This window comes from Monodon monoceros, unplaced genomic scaffold (assembly GCF_005190385.1).
Source record: "Monodon monoceros isolate NGI ecotype Baffin Bay Population unplaced genomic scaffold, NGI_Narwhal_1 Super_Scaffold_16, whole genome shotgun sequence".
NCBI classification, from domain to species: domain Eukaryota; kingdom Metazoa; phylum Chordata; class Mammalia; order Artiodactyla; family Monodontidae; genus Monodon; species Monodon monoceros.
This window is the reverse complement of record NW_021703772.1, coordinates 45,663,714-45,680,562: the sequence shown is the minus strand read 5'-3', so window position 1 is coordinate 45,680,562 and position 16,849 is coordinate 45,663,714. Positions and strand designations below refer to the sequence as shown.

The following is a 16,849-nucleotide window of genomic DNA, read 5'->3' as shown; positions in this document are numbered from 1 at the left end:
CTGGGGTCCGCACTTTTAGCCGCGGCTTGCGCCCGTCTCTGGAGCTTCTTTAAGCAGCGTTCTTAATTGCCTCTCCTGGCGCACCAGGAGACAAAGAGGGAAGAAAAAGTCTCTTGTCTCTTCGGCAGGTCCAGACTTTTCCCCAGACTCCCTCCCGGCCAGCTATGGCGCACTAACCCCCTGCAGGCTGTGTTCACGCTGCCAACCCCAGTCCTCTCCCGGCGTTCCGACCAAAGCCCGAGCCTCCGCTCGCAGCCCCGCCCGCCCCGGTGGGGGAGCAGACAAGCCTCTCGGGCTGGTGAGTGCCGGTCGGCCCTGATCCTCTGTGCGGGAATTTCTCCGCTTTGCCCTCCGCACCCCTATTTCTGTGCTCTCCTCTGCGGCCCTGAAGCTTTCCCGCTCCGCCACCCGCAGTCTCCGCCCGCGAAGGGGCTTCCTAGTGTGTGGAAACTTTTCCTCCCTCACAGCTCCCTCCCACTGGTGCAGGTCCCGTCCCTATCCTTTTGTCTCTGTTTATTCTTTTTTCTTTTGCCCTACCCAGGTACGTGGGGTGGGGGTTTCTTGTCTTTTGGGAGGTCTGAGGTCTTCTGCCAGCGTTCAGTAGGTGTTCTGTAGGAGTTGTTCCACGTGTAGATGTATTTCTGGTGTATCTGTGGGGAGTAAGGCGATCTCCGCGTCTTACTCTTCCGCCATCTTCCCGGAAGCCCTAAATGCTTTTAAGTGTATGTGTTGCTTCTGGTTAACTGTGTGTGTGTGTGTGTGTGTGTGTGTGTGTGTGTGTGTGTGTGTGTGGTTTTATTATTGTTAGTTTCTTTATTTGTTTGATTTTTGTTAAGGTGGAACTTGATAACCTATTCATAAGAGTTTTCTCTCTTCTAGCAGTCTTTTGGCTGTTTCTCCCCCAAATCTTTCCCATGTATCTATTGAGCATGTACTATGTACCAAGCACAAAGAAAGTGATGCAGTTTTTATCTAATTCAGATAGACAGTAAGCCTGTGATTGCTGTACTTATAATCCAGCTGGCAAGATGTAAATAGGTTGAAAAGTATGGTTTCCTTGATTAGGCAGCAATTTTCATTGTGTACAAGCACCTGGTATATTCTTTCAGACTTCACACTGTCTTGTTTTCTTCTGTAAAAGGTCTTCTTGTTAGGTTCTAATAGACAAAAAATAAATTTCATCATTATTTCATTGATAATAAGCAATTCATAGCTTAGAATAATTTTCTCACAAAAGCATGCTGTAGCTACAATGGGTGAGGGATTTTCTTTTCCAGTATTATCAATAAAAATTTAGAGTTCACCAAAAATGTGTGAAATAAAATGACAATTAGTACACAGGATTTTAGCTTGCAAACTAGATGTGTTATCCTCTAGTCGTGAATAGAAAGTAGAATTGCTGAGTTGGGGTGTCTTGGTTCTGATGCTTGTAATTCATCTCTCAATATTGACTGTATTATTTTCTTTTTGGAAAAATAAGGAAACACAGCCCTACATATGGGCAGGGTTATTTTGAAAATAAAATGTTGTTATACCAGTGAAAACATTTCGAAAAGTTAGAAGAACCTAAAAGATTATTCATCATCTGTGGCTCACCTAGTTTAAATAGATTACTATTTAGAAATTAAGAATTAAGTTAGATGCAAGCTCCTAATAAGATGACATCTATTTTTGCTTTTATAATAACAAGTTATAATATGCTTACATGTCTGATTCCTCTACTACATTCAAAGCTCCACTTCATCTGTATCCCGAGTGCAGAGCACTGAGCAGGTATTTAATAAATGTTCATTGGATGAATAAAACTGGGGAGGACATGAGGAAAGAACATCTTTATAACATCATAGTCTGATCATTATAAATTAGAGAACTAGCTTTCAGTCATATTTTGGAGACAGGTAAATCTTTTAAACAGGTACCTTGCTCATTGTTTCCTCTTTGCCTCAATCTATGAAATTGGAAGTTTTTTGTTTCTGTAATTTCACCTCTTTTGCTGTTGAGTCATTACAGTAAAACATTAAGAGGATGTGCTCTTGGTAATATCTTTGTCGATATTAAATGAAGTGTTCATTGCCTAAAAGAATGTACTGTACTGATTTGATTTTAAATGCTTTCATGCATAGCAAAGAGATGAAGACTGGTTTGCCCAGTTTTATCTAGTCATGAGTACTCCAGAGGAGTGACCTGCCATGGCTAATACTATTACTTTCTTCATAATAATAGATTCAGAACATTCAAAGACTGCTCTTTAATCATTTACTTTTTAAAAATAAAGTGGGTTGTTTTATTAAAATTAATTAATTAATTAATTTTGGCTGCGTTGGGTCTTTGTTGCTGCGTGCGGGCTTTTCCCTGTTTGCTGTGAGTGGGGGCTACTCTTCTTTGTGGGGTGTGAACTTCTCATTGCGGTGGCTTCCCTTGTTGCGGAGCACGGGCTCTAGGCACATGGGCTTCAGTAGCTGTGGCACGTGGACTCAGTAGTTGTGGCTCATGGGCTCTAGAGCGCAGGCTCAGTAGTTGTGGCACACGGGCTTAGTTGCTCCACAGCATGTGGGTTCTTCCTGGACCAGGGCTCGAACCCGTGTCTCCCGCATTGGCAGGCAGATTCTTAACCACTGCACCACCAGGGAAGCCCTACTTATTTTAACTACTCACAGTTTGGAAATTAAACATAGTTGGTATTACATGTTTTTCTATTTTCTGTGGCTCAGTGCTGAATTCTAATGACATGTCTTTGCAAAAGTTTACATGCATGTGTGGACTCTGATATCACTTGTTAGAAAAGGGAAATTTGACTGTAAATTTTACCTTTTCAGCACAAGTCATAAATGTTCCTGGAATACATCTTTTTTTTTTAACATCTTTATTGGAGTATAATTGCTTTACAATGGTGTGTTAGTTTCTGCTGTATAACAAAGTGAATCAGTTATACGTATACATATATCCCATATCCCCTCCCTCTTGCATCTCCCTCCCACCCTCTCTATCCCACCCGTCTAGGCGGACACAAAGCACCGAGCTGATCTCCCTGTGTTATGCGGCTGCTTCCCACTAGCTATCGGTTTTACATTTGGTAGTGTATATATCCATGTCACTCTCTCACTTCGTCCCAGCTTACCCTTCCCCCTCCCTGTTTCTTCAAATACATCCTCTACATCTGCGTCTTTATTCCTGTCCTGCCCCTAGGTTCTTCAGAACTGTTTTTGTTTTTGTTTTTGTTTTTTAGATTCCATATATATGTGTTAGCATACAGTATTTGTTTTCCTCTTTCTGACTTCACTCTGTATGACAGACTCTAGGTCCATCCACCTCACTACAAATAACTCAATTTCATTTCTTTTTATGGCTGAGTAATATTCCATTGTATATATGTGCCACATCTTCTTTATCCATTCATCTGTCGATGGACACTTAGGTTTGGAATGCATCTTTTTTGGCTTAGTAATATGATCTGCTCTTTGTATAGTCCTTTACAGTTTTGAAAGTGCTTTCATACATAACTCCTTTGCAAATACCCCAGGAGAGAGGGAGGATAAGTGTTATAGGCATCTTGTTACAACTGCTCTGTAGGTTACTTTGACCTAACTTACCTATAAAATATTTAATTGTCAAATAAATTTAGACTTGACCTAATTATGTTGATGTTTCCACACCTCTTACTATTCCCATAAATCTGTGAACCAAGAAAACGCTTGCTATATCTATGCTAAATTATATCATTGGGTTTTGAGACCTTGTGCCTCAGGAGATTAGGCTCAGATGAGATGATTGCAATCTTCTTTGCTCACAGATAGGAAGCTATGTTCATTTATCACAGAGTAACTGAAGAATAACTGAAAGAGTTTGAGATATTTTTTGTCTTTTGTCAAGTCAAGATAGAAATGTCTGTCTTCTGGTGAGGAAAATGTGTAACAGAGAAGGCTGAAGAGAAAGATGTTTATAGCTTGGGTAAATATAATACTTGTTTATTGTAAGTGTTTTATATATTTATTTTATAGCACAGTCTCTATCCTGAGAGATCAGGGGAAAGAATGATTCAAATATATATTTGTAATCTATGACCTCTTTCTTTGGTGATTATAGTTTGTTGAATTCTGTTTGAGATGGGGCTTAGGTCTAAAAAGAGGGGGTAAAATGGAGAGAAGATTCTAGAAAAGAATCAGGTGCCTTTGGGTAGCAATGCATATTTATATAGTATATTTAAACCTATGTAAGAAAAAAGGAAAATGGCCATAATTTTTATTTTCTTAACAAAGGAACAATGAAGAAAAATGAACTTCAGTAAGCGAAACTTTTATTTCTTTATAGCTAATATTTGGGGAGAACTTTTTGGTGCCTTATGATATCTTGTACACCCAGTCTTAAAAATGAAACTGTGAAATTGTAGACCCAGGTATCTTATATATCCTTAGATCTTTTATAAAATAAAGTTTATTTTTCCAGTTCTATAAAGACTGATAGTTCAAGTCTTTTTTTTTTTTTTTTTTTACATAGGTCATTCAGATACCACATAGTTGATATCAAATCCTTATCAGACAGTGAAAGTCTATAAAAGGTCCAGGTGTCAAAGCAGATAGTTCCTTAAGGAACTTCTAGACCAGTTAGTAAGGCACAGAGGATTTACTTACCTAGTGTCTTTCTGAAAAGCTTCAAAGAAATAAGGAAGTACCTTATTAGAGTATAGTCAGGTTGGAATGATTCTCTTCAGTTGCCAATCAGTTTTTTATTTTCTTTCACGTAAACCATAATATTAATTCTGCAGGAAGGAAGATATATTATTCATCTTGTGTAATTTTTTAATTAGTAAAGCTCCACATTTCTTATTGCATATCAGATTTATTAAGTTGTTCACATCTATCCCGAATCTGTTTATTTATAATTGTTTAAACCAATCACATTTATACTGTCTTCAACAGAAGTGAAGATGTGATTAATGTCGTACTCCAACCTAAATTTAATGAAAGGCTATATTGTATGATTTCCTAAGAAAACACAAACTTTTTTTGCGGTACGCGGGCCTCTCACTGCTGCAGCCTCTCCCGTTGCGGAGCACAGGCTCCGGACGCGCAGGCCCAGCGTCCACAGCTCACGGGCCCAGCCACTCCGTGGCATGCGGGATCCCCCCGGACCGGGGCACGAACCCATGTGCCCCGCATCGGCAGGCGGACTCTCAACCACTGTGCCACCAGGGAAGCCCACAAACATTTTAAAGTATATGTTTTGCCCTCCTAATTCTGAAAAATCTACTGCAGGCACATCATGTCCCTTTTCAGCTTCCAACAACAACAGATACCTTCGAAACACCAAAAGAGTTGCTGAATAACAATTTTGTAGAAAATTTTTATTGTTTTTAATATATCAATCATTCTGGCCCATTATTATTTTATACTGTGAGCTCAATTTAGCAAAAGTCACATACAAATTCAACAAAGTGTATATTACACATTAGTAAATAACATATTTGAGAGTGATTATTTGGTTGTACTTGACAGAAAACCAATTAAAACTGTTAAGCAAAACAAAATATGTATTGGTTATCATAATTGACAGTTCTGTAGTGATGCTTCAGACATGGCTGAATCCAGGCACTCACTCTCATAGCTTTGTTTTCCACTGAGTTGGATTCATTTTAGGGCAGGAATCCTGAAGACAAAATAGCCACTAGACTTTCAATCCCCCAGTCAGTCAACTCAAGTGAATAGGGATTGTTTCTTTCTAAATAGTTTTCGAAAAGGGTTGATTTGATTTTCTTTGTTTTAACTTAGTCCAACTTTCCATTCCTGAAATGAATAATTATGACTAGGGTTATGGTGCGTTTATTGGCCAGTCCTGGACCTAGAATCACCCTCAGGCAAACATAACTACCAAGACGGAGAAAAGAAGTACAGGTCTGCAAGGGAAACCCAGGGTGCTATCATGAGAATGTATTTTGTTTTGTCGTTGTTTTTGTTTTGGTGAGAGGTGGTGGTGACAGCAAAGCACAGTGTATGTACATATTAAATTAAATTAAGAGTGAGATGTGCACCATTATATATAAGTCCCATTGAGCAAAAGAGCAGCAGTTTAAATTGGTATACTAATATTTTGTGACAGAGCAACATAAAGAATGATTGCAAAACCTCGATACTGAAAATGTTTGATTGCTGAAGAAAGGCCTTGGAACATAACCAATCATACAGAAAACCTGTGATCATAGCATTTCTGAGACTTTCTCATCTGTAAAATAATAATTATTTGGTTAACAGTAGATACTTTTATACACCTTTTTTGTGCTGAATTATATTGCTATAGGAGGTATTACAGATTTTATCAAATAATGTTTGTATAATTTAATTATATCCAATTATGGATGATATTGCACTCAATTTAGAATAGAGACAAGGATTAGTAGAACTCTTCTCCCCACCTTTCCTTAACTGTGGGAAATTGGAACACTATTACAGCTCGCTGAAATTTGCCTTTAAATACATTACTCATTTCATGGATATTAACGTGAATAAAATTAAACTCCACAGGACTGGAAAAATTAAACTAATGACTTTTTATGTAATCCAAGTTAATGAGTGCTTTCTGGTCTAATTTTTCATTGAGGAATCAACCACAGTTTCTTGATTCCCTGCATTTGAATAGCCTCTATTATGGGGCTATTTACAAAAATGCTTAATAAGAGCCTGTATTGAATAGGTGCTCTATTTCCATATACACTGAAATATATTTACACATTTTTACTGTTTTTGGTAGCAATATAAGGTCTTTTAAAAATTAAGTGTGGCTTTTAGCGTAGGTGTTTTATAAATTTTTCTTTAATTACCTGAATGTTTTTTTTTTTCAAATTTATCTAATTAATTGATTTATTTTTGGCTGCCTTGGGTCTTCGTTTCTGCGCACGGGCTTTGTCTAGTTGCAGCGAGCAGGGGCTTCTCTTCATTGTGGTGCGAGGGCTTTTCACTGCGGTGGCTTCTCTTGTTGCGGAGCACAGGCTCTAGGCGCACGGGCTCAGTAGCTGTGGCTCGTGGGCTCTAGCGCGCAGACTCAGTAGTTGTGGCGCACAGGCTTAGTTGCTCCGTAGCATGTGGGATCTTCCCGGACCAGGGATCGAGCCCATGTCCCCTGCACCGGCAGGCAGATTCTCAATCACTGCACCACCAGAGAAGCCCCCCTGAATATGTTTTTAATGTATTAAAATACTATACTAGGGCTTCCCTGGTGGCGCAGTGGTTGAGAGTCCGCCTGCCGACGCAGGGGACACGGGTTCGCGCCCCGGTCCGGGAAGATCCCACATGCCGCGGAGCGGCTGGGCCCGTGAGCAATGGCCGCTGAGCCTGCGCGTCCGGAACCTGTGCTCCTCAACGGGAGAGGCCACAGCAGTGAGAAGGCCCGCGTACCCACCCCACCCCACCCCCCCAAAAAATAAATAAAATAAAATACTATAATAAAGAATAGTGATTCATAATTTTCATCTTCTGAGGTGAAGGAAGGAAGGAAAGAAAAGTGGAAAGAAAGAAGGCAGGAAGGAGTGGAGACGTAATGAAAGAAGGAGAGAAGGTACCTAAAAAATGGGGAATACTTGGGAAAAATTCTGTTCCTAAATAACTTGGTGCTGAAATTTGTATTTGCAGTGTTTTAGAAGTAGTCTTAGTGGTAGGAGATAAACTAAATACGATGACTAATTCAAAAAATTAAACCTAATTAAATCTAAAATATATTAGACAAATAAAATTTTAACAATTAACTAAATAAAAGTTTTGACACTTTTGATAATGACTTAGTTGCTTTAAAACCTTTGTGTCAATTCACAGCTAAGGTCTTAATTTAAGGATTAGAAACTTACATGATTTTGTGTCTAAAATATGTAACTGACATTAAGGGAAACTCTAAAATAAAAACCAGTCTTTCCTAATTCAGTGGAGGAGTTTAGGAAATGAATATAGTTATCTGAGAGAAGAGCAATGAAGGCAGGCAGAAGGAATAAAATGTTCATAGGTCCTGAGACTTACTGTTTGAATCAAAGTCTCAAAAAACCTCATTAAAACATAAAAATAAAAAGCACACCAAAAGGAAAATAAAAATTATAAATTAATTATTTAATAAATTAAACATAAAAGTTATACTTCACTTGTAGTTAAAGAAGTACACATTTCAGAAAAAGAGACAATTTTTTGACAATCAAATTGTCAAAATATGAGAAAAAAGATCATTGCTGGAAAGGGTGATTTGAAATTAACATTATCATCTGCTATTGGTGGGAAGTCTATTTTGGTATATCTTTCTAGAAAGCGTCTTGGTGGTATGTAAGAAAATACTTCAAAGATCAAGTACTGGGCTTCCCTGGTGGCGCAGTGGTTGAGGGTCCGCCTGCCGATGCAGCGGACGCGGGTTCGTGCCTCGGTCCGGGAAGATCCCACATGCTACGGAGCGGCTGGGCCCGTGAGCCATGGTCGCTAAGCCTGTGCGTCTGGAGCCTGTGCTCCGCAACGGGAGAGGCCACAACAGTGAGAGGCCTGCGTACCGCAAAAAAAAAAAAAGATCAAGTACTTTTTCACCTAGTAATTTAACTTCTAGGAAGCCATAATAAAGGAATAACTTGAGATGAGCACAGATATTTATGTATGAAGATATGTATTGCAGTTCTATTTATAGTATGAAAGTGTGGAACTTTTGAACAATTCATCATAAGTAAAAATAATTGTCTTGAATTACTAGGTCCTTTTTTTTTAATGTGCTGGGCACTGTCTGTGGATTATCTCATTTATTTCTTTCTACATTTATGTAATGTATAGTTAGTGTTTATTTGTTAATTTCCCTACCACTGTGTTTATAATAGACCAGCTTTTCCTTGGTGGAACTCATCTTTCATCATGTGTAGTATCCATGTGGCTAAGGAGAACTGACCTTATTGGTATCTTGAATGGCCTAAGCCCATCAGTGATTCTATACCCCCAGTGATTGATTAGGGGTGTGTGTGTGTGTGTGTGTGTGTGTGTGTGTGTGTGTGTGTGTGACCTTATTGACTCAATAAGAGTAAATCCCAGAACTTTTGATTACTGATTGAAGGAGAAATGCTCTTTCTCCTTTAGCTCTCACTCTTGTTTTTGCTCTGGCTTTCTTGCTCTTTCTTTTCCTTTTTCCCCCCTCTTTCCTCCAAACATTGCTGAGATTTCCATTCTTTTCCCTAGTCAGATTTATTTTCCTCCTCAGATTCCCATTGCATTAAAAAGTTACTATACCCTGGTATGAATTTCACTCTGCCATACATCATTCATTAACTCAAGTAAATTTTTAGTCTGTGGCCAGTTGTCACTACTTCGAATCCATCTTAGTGCCTATGCTGTGTTTTACATAAAAGACTCTAAATATTTGAGAGGTCAGAGTTTGTGAAGAGTTAATGTTAAAAAGAACAAAGACTTCACCTTAACCTATTTATACTGAAAAATATAATAACCAAAAGTTTCACAGAAAGTTGCTTGGGTTTTCCACTGATTGCAGCAGAAAGAGTGAATGACTTGATAATTGTTCTCCTGCGTCTTCTAATTAGGAAAATTTCCTGCTGGTGACAGCTTCAAAGCACTGCTAAAAGTTTCATGTCAAATGTAGAGGAATGAACTAGATTTAATTTGTTTTCAAATTGGTGAATTTAAAATTGATATTAATTCTGAAATAGTTTGTCATGTCTCATCCTCTATCACTTTTCTCTTCACCATTCTGAGAGTGGAGAACTTAAAATGCACATGGAACAAAAAAGGAATGATGTCAATTCTTGGCTCAGGCTGACATCTCTGAGAATAGGAAAGGCCTGGATCAGGGTTGTCTTGTCTTGCTCTCTTCTTACCTAAATTAAATCCCAAGCACCATTCCCCCTTTACATCTTACAAATATGAATGCCTTGAGTCTATTTCTATTTTGCATTGCCATTTAACAAATATATACAAATTTCTAAGAAACAATTTATACTTGTCTCACCTTCTCCCTTTCATGGTCTCTTCAGAGCCACATTTACCACATGGTCGACGTAAAATACATTTTCTTGCACCACTTCCCTGTTTTATCATACTTATGTCACCTTTAGGATAAAATCCAAATTTTAGCATGGCATTCAGGAGGCTTCTTGATATGGCCTTACCTTATTGCAAAAATTTCTTATAAAATAGTTTCATAAGCATTCTATTTTCAAATCATATATACCTGACCACTTGCCTGTCCTTAAAGGTGGCATGTTCTTTCTTATTACTATACCTTTGCTTATGATGTTCCCTCTGCCAACCAATTTCTTCATTGGACAACTTCTAAAATGATGGTTCACGGGTTCCATCTTCTTAAGGAAGAAGACAAGTAAAAATACCTTTAAACCTGGCTTGTTGGTTTAGGTTGGTTTTGTTGTGTGTGGAATATTTAAAGATACAAGTGTTGCATTAACAAATAGAGGCGTCTAGTCATATTGCAATGTTCATAATGGTTTTGTTAAACTAATACTGTTGGAAAAAATGAAGGTTTTGGTAAAGAAATGGTTGGCTTCATTTAATTTCATGTACCTCTTCAAATTTCATAATATGTAATAAATGGTGGCAAAACAGTATAAAATTGAGTGTGTTATGTTCATACTAAAATTTTAGGAATCATTCACATTGGAAATCAAGATTTTATATTTTAAAATAAAAATATGTTCAAAAGAGCAGCTCATAAGCTTATCTAGTTTTTTGCAGGAATATTTAAAGTGCTCTTTAAATGACCAAATCTAATCATATCAGACAGTGGAATAATACATCCACTTCAGAGTATATGTCACTTTCCTGCAAGAAGAAAGATAGAAGTAGGCACAAGTTCATTCTTGTTTTTTGATGTGGGTATTTTTGTGCTCTTCTTTATGCTGTCACATTGCATAAAATATTCTAGGTTGAAAAGTGTTTTCCACAGTAAGAATGGATTTCAGTCAATCTGAGATAGAAATAAATGCTGTGGGCATAAGTTGAGTCAACCATTTTAAGGAAAATATTTACTTTACTATACTGTTTGGAATGGGATTTTTTTTAAACAGTTTTTTTTTTTTAAACAAAGTTACTTATGTTATCTTGGGTGATTTCTTTCTTATTTCATTCCATTAGACCAACATTTGCACAAAATAAATAAGGAAATAACCATTACACTAAAAAACTAATTTTGTCTCCTTTTTCTCCCCCTTCCCCAAGCAGACAAAAGAGAAAAAATGATCTGGTTAATCACTTTGGAAATCATGGCACAGTTTCATGGCTACCTTTTAGCTGTGCCATGTTTGAAATTTCCTGTCCAGGATGAGCAGATCTATTTCTAAAGCTGGAAGTAGGTGATAATGCAGCCTTTACATTTTGAGGAAAGATAAGATGAGTTGTATCATTTCTATATACCCTAGGAGTCAATGCTAAGAGAATACCATGCCTATGATTTAATAAATAACAGCATCATTGGGTAGATAAACATTTTTCTCACTAACATTATACAATATCTGTAAATGGCCTTAAAATATACCCTGCTCATATTTTAATTCAGATTTTACAATCGTTGCTTTCTCTGCTAGATGCTGTTGATGATCTGCCTATAATCCCACTCCCTTAGCATCTCCCAAATAGCGTTTTTTACTTGAATTATGTGCCTTTGGGGCCTCCTAAACTAAGATTCCTTCTTTCTTTATCTCTAAAGTTACGATAGAAAATGAAAAAGAATATGGTGAACAAATAGATTAACAGGCTTCTAAAGAAAATTGTGGCTAAGTTAGAAAAAGATAGTTTCAGAGTATTCAGATGGGTCATATACAAACAAAGAGTCAGAAATAAAGATCTGTCTTTAGTCTATAATTTGAGAAAGTCAAGAATACAGGTCTGGGGCTTCCCTGGTGGCACAGTTGGTGAGAGTCCACCTGCTGATGCAGGGGACATGGGTTCGTGCCCTGGTCTGGGAGGATCCCACATGCCGCGGAGCGGCTGGGCCCATGAGCCATGGCCGCTGAGCCTGCGCGTCCGGAGCCTGTGCTCCGCAACGGGAGAGGCCACAACAGTGAGAGGCCCGCGTAAAAAAAAAAAAAAAATACAGGTCTGGCTTTACCAATGGTCTGTATCAGAGTTATGGAGGGAGACGCAACAAAAGAATTTGATATGTTTTTGTACTTGTGTTCCTCCTCCCCCTCAAAAAAAAAAAGCATATTTTTGCTGTTTTGGCAAGAAGAAATACTATACTATGAATTTTTTTTGCTGCTTTTGAATTTATGTTCAGAGGTCCATTTCAAATGATGGAATTAAGGGAAGGCGTAATTTGTGCTGTTGCATCTGGAAGGACTTCTTCCTTTTTTGTGTTGGAATAAAAATGTAAGAATCTTAACTAGCCGTTGTGTCTGTTCTAGTTATAGCGTGAGAATAAATAGAAGGATGAGCTACCTAAATGTTTCTCCATAGCAGTTGAAGTGCAATGAAAGTTAAAATAGATCAGTGCTTTCTAAAATTCTGTTTTACCTTCTTAATCCAGGACAGAGTATGCGCTTGGTTAGTCTAATTAGCTAATAAGTGAAGGAGACAGCTGGGCCTAGTTGTCATACAGCCTGAGGGAGAAAGGGGTTATATGGTCAACCAACCATCACTGTTCTTTAATAGTAACATATCCATGAGTTAAAACATTTAACTCATTATCTAGCAATCCTACTATTTGCCCTTATCTAACAATCTGTTACTCTACCTTTTCAAAAAAATAACATGCTTTACCATTGTTTTCCTGTTACTGGGTAACTTTCTTGAACTTTCACAAGAAATGTAATTGGAATTTTAGAATATGCATTGTAATAACTAAATTAAAATACACATAAATATAATTATTGATTAATTCTACTGAGTCCAATTTTAATTTTATTTTTAGTTATGTGTAATTTCATCTGATATACACAAGAGAGAAAGTAATTGAAGGCAAATTCAGATGGGAACTGGATGATTGAAAGTCAAGTGTCTGCATATTCCTTCAACTATATTTGAACATACCTACGCAGGTAAGAATAAGTGATTGCTTATTTATATACTTAATAACATTTGGAAAAAAGATTTGAAGCTATAAAAAAGTTTTTACTTTGTACTGATTATTTAAAAAGATAGTTTTATTTTATGAAATGGTAAAATACATAAAAGCAAAATAAAATTGAAATCGTGAATGAGTCTGTTTTCTAAAAACAACTTCTGTTACCTGTTTGTTCTATAGCATTTGATTTTTGTTTTGTTGTTTTTTTCCTTTAAACAACATTAGGCTAATATACATATTCTTTGTTGAATTTATTATTTTTATAACAAATCTGTTTTGTTCTATTTGGGAATATGAATTAATGCTTCATATTTTTCATTGTTATCTGTTAATATAAACATAAATGATTAAAAAAATTTTTAGATTGGGTTTATTACTCAGAATATCCTTATGGATAAATTTATATATATATATTTATATATACATACATATATATATAGTGCTCATTTTGCATGCTAAATGTTACTAAAATTAGCATCACTGGCTCAATGGCTATAATATTTTAAAGGCTTTTTATTCTTATTGCTGAATTTACCTCCAGAAGGTGATAATGAGTTATAGACCCGTTGACTTATATTTTTTCATTCAAAAATTTTCCCTAACAAAACTGAGTTTCCCTAACAAACCTAGTCACTTTGGCAGGTGAACATTTAAATGGGCAGCCAATTGGAGTAAAGATACAGAGCTGAGAAAGCCAGGGGATATTCGGGAAATTGGAAGCATATGGTAGATATAGCAGAGTAGTGGCAAATAGGTTCTTGTGATTTGGATTCCTATACTATGGCATTTATATTTCATCATTATATGATGAGGGACAGTTGCAGGGGAATAAGATGATCCATGTTTTATCCTAAGCAGCTTAATCTGGAAGTGATTTGTGTGTTAGACTAATGAAGAGAGAGCAAACCCAAATGGAGGGAGAATAATTTGTAGGCTTTTCTGTTTTATTTTTATCAATAGCTGTTTAAACACTTGCTATGTGCCAGGTACTATGGTAGGAACTGTAGAAAAAAAGATGAAGAAGACATAATCCTCACTCTTGAGGCTCTTATAGTATAGTGGGTGAGACATGCGTGGCAAACAAAGGAATATAATACACCATGACAGTGTAACAATTTAATCATATTCAAGGTAAGATTAATTGGTAACTAGTTATATTGAGATGCAGGTACTGGGTTATCAACTGAGGTGATTTTCCCAAAGACATCGAGTCTGATCAAGGTTACACTAGAAGCAATGTTTCTAAACTTTGCAAGAATTCAAACAGGAATCAATGAAACTTTAGGGCGAAAGTAGTGTAAATGAAAAACAAAGCAGTGGTAGAAGTGGTGGGAGGTTAAGGAGAGGGTCTTTTATCTTAGGCAAGAGTGGCATGTTGGTGGCATTATAGATATGGGGGGAAAAAAAAGCAAAAGTAGGATTTTTGTCATGGTAAAATAATAGGTTTAGTTTTGCTTTGCTCTCTCACTGCTTTTTGCTCATACCTTTGCTGGAGCCCTCATAGCATTTTAAAATTTCATTGCAATTCCTTATGTAATTGAGAATCCATTTATTTACTATGAAAAGTGGTATGAGTTTCCTTAAAAGTACAAATATGGTAAGAGTAAAAATAAGTTACATCAAACAAAACATATGAAATAAAGACCTGATTTTATTCATAACCACTGTATATATAATTTAGCTTTAGCCTTTCCAGCAATCACAAAAGTGGATATATGTTCTCGCCCTAAGAGCTTAAATAAATTTATTATAGACGTCTTAGTGTAATGGACAGGAAAATTGTCCTTACCACTTAGAGGTGCCTTAAATTTTGCATTGTTGGAAGGAAAGGGAACTTTGTTAACACATAGTTATAAGTAGGTAAGTTTGTGGAAGTTAAGAATTCAACTTCTCCAGAAAGTCTTTCCTGATTTTTGGAACCGGGACCAGATCTTTCTCCCTTATATTATGTACCTTAATACCGTTTACATTCCTTGGTCATATCATGCATCATGGTTTTGTCTATCATTTCCTGAGACTATGATTCTTGAGGATTGGGTTGTCATTTATCATTACAGATATAAATTGAAATCTAAATAAAACTCACCACAATGTTGGTTTCATAGATACTCCATGAATATTTCTTAAATGCAAAATTTAATCCATTTCCATGGCTTGTCTCTTAATCATTGCTGTCCTAGTCTAGACGTTTTTGTGAGCTCCATATTAGTTTTCTATTGCTGTATGATAAATCACTTCAAAACTTAGCCACTTAAAACAGTACTTATATATTATCTCACAGTTTTCTGTGGGCTACAAATCTGGGTGCAGCTTAGCTGATGCCTCTGGCTGTAGGTCCCTTGTGATGTTGCAGTCAAGCTGTCCACTGCAGCTGCAGTCCTTTCAGAGCTCAACTAGGGCTGAAGGGTCCACTTCCAGACTCAGCCATGGAGGGCCTCTCTATATAGGGCTGCCTCACCCATTATGGAAACCACATTCCTTTATAATCAAATCTGGGAAGTGTCATCCCATTTGTGGTGAGTTGAACGATGGCCTCCAAATAGATATGTTCAAGTCCTAACCTGTGTTTCTTGTGAATGTGACATTATTTGGAAAAAGAGTAAAGACGGTAGATGTAATTAAATTAAGGATCTTGAGTGCGAACATCCTGGATTAACTAGAGGAGCCTTAAATCCAGTAACATGTGTCCTTATGAGGCATACACAAAGGAGAAGTTCCTGTGAGGACAGGGGCAAGGACTGGTGTGATGCGACCACAAGTCAAGGATCACCTGGCGCCACCAGGCCCTGAAAAGGCAGGAATAAAATCTCCCTTAGAGCCTTCAGAGGAAGTGTAGTGTTTCTGACACCTTGATTTCAAACTTCCAGCCTCCAAAACTATGAGAGAATAAACTTCTGTTGTTTTAAGTCACCCAGTTTGTGGTAGTTTGTTATGGAAGCCACAGGAAACTAATATACCACCCCTTCTGCAGTCTTCTATATTTTAGAATGAGTCCTAGGTCCAGCCAACATCTAAGAGGAGGGGGTCACAAAAGGGTATGAATATCACGAGGCAGAGATCCTTGGAAGCCATCTGAGAGTCTATCTATTCTATCAGATTTCTGAATGCCTCCATTTGCTTGATCTTTGTTTGACACATCTGTGTAGATGGACCAAACTCTACAGGCCAGACATTAGACTCATTATCTCACATTATTAAAAATCATGATCTTTCTCTGTATTTCCCACCTCTCTGATTAGAATTACTGCTCATTTTGGAAAGTCAAATTGGAAAACTTAGAGTTAATTTGAATTTCTACTTTTTTCTTAATATTCATAGCCCTTAATTGATTAACCAGTCTTTTTCATTCTGTTTCTTAAATTTTTATCATCTCTCCCTTTCTTTTCAATCTCTCTCCTACTGTTTGTGGGCTTCTATTATGTCTTTCTAGAATTAGCAGTATAGCCCCTAAATCGTCTGTTTCTGAACTTTTTTTCCTTCAAACCTTACCCTGCAAAGTGGCTTTTGAAAACTCAAATGGAGTTATGTAATTCCCATTATTATTAACATTCTCAAGAAAAAGTTCTAGTTTGTGATCTAGCTCTTGACTTCCTAAAATCCAAACTGTATCTTTAATCATTCCTTAATATAGATCTATAAAATTGTATAAAACTTTCCAGATATATTATGTTCTTTATTTTTGCTTGCCTTTGTCTGGGATTCTCTTTTTCCAGGAGTCAGATAGGTGTTTGTTTTTATATCCAAAGCACCCAGCAGAATGTCTAATATAATGGCCAACACAGAATAGGTTTTCTTCTGTCGTAAACTAAAGTTAAAGATGAAA

At 37.0% G+C, this 16,849-nt stretch overlaps 1 protein-coding gene across 1 annotated transcript in view; it reads left to right on the top strand.

Moving 5' to 3' along the window:
- The window catches only part of GULP1 (GULP PTB domain containing engulfment adaptor 1), a 237,084-nt gene that overhangs the window by 81,608 nt on the left and 138,627 nt on the right, over positions 1–16,849 (top strand). Inside the window, exon 2 of the mRNA XM_029226073.1 lies at positions 12,874–13,000. The gene's annotated coding sequence lies outside the window, so the exon portion shown is untranslated. The remainder of the gene's footprint in view (positions 1–12,873; positions 13,001–16,849) is intronic.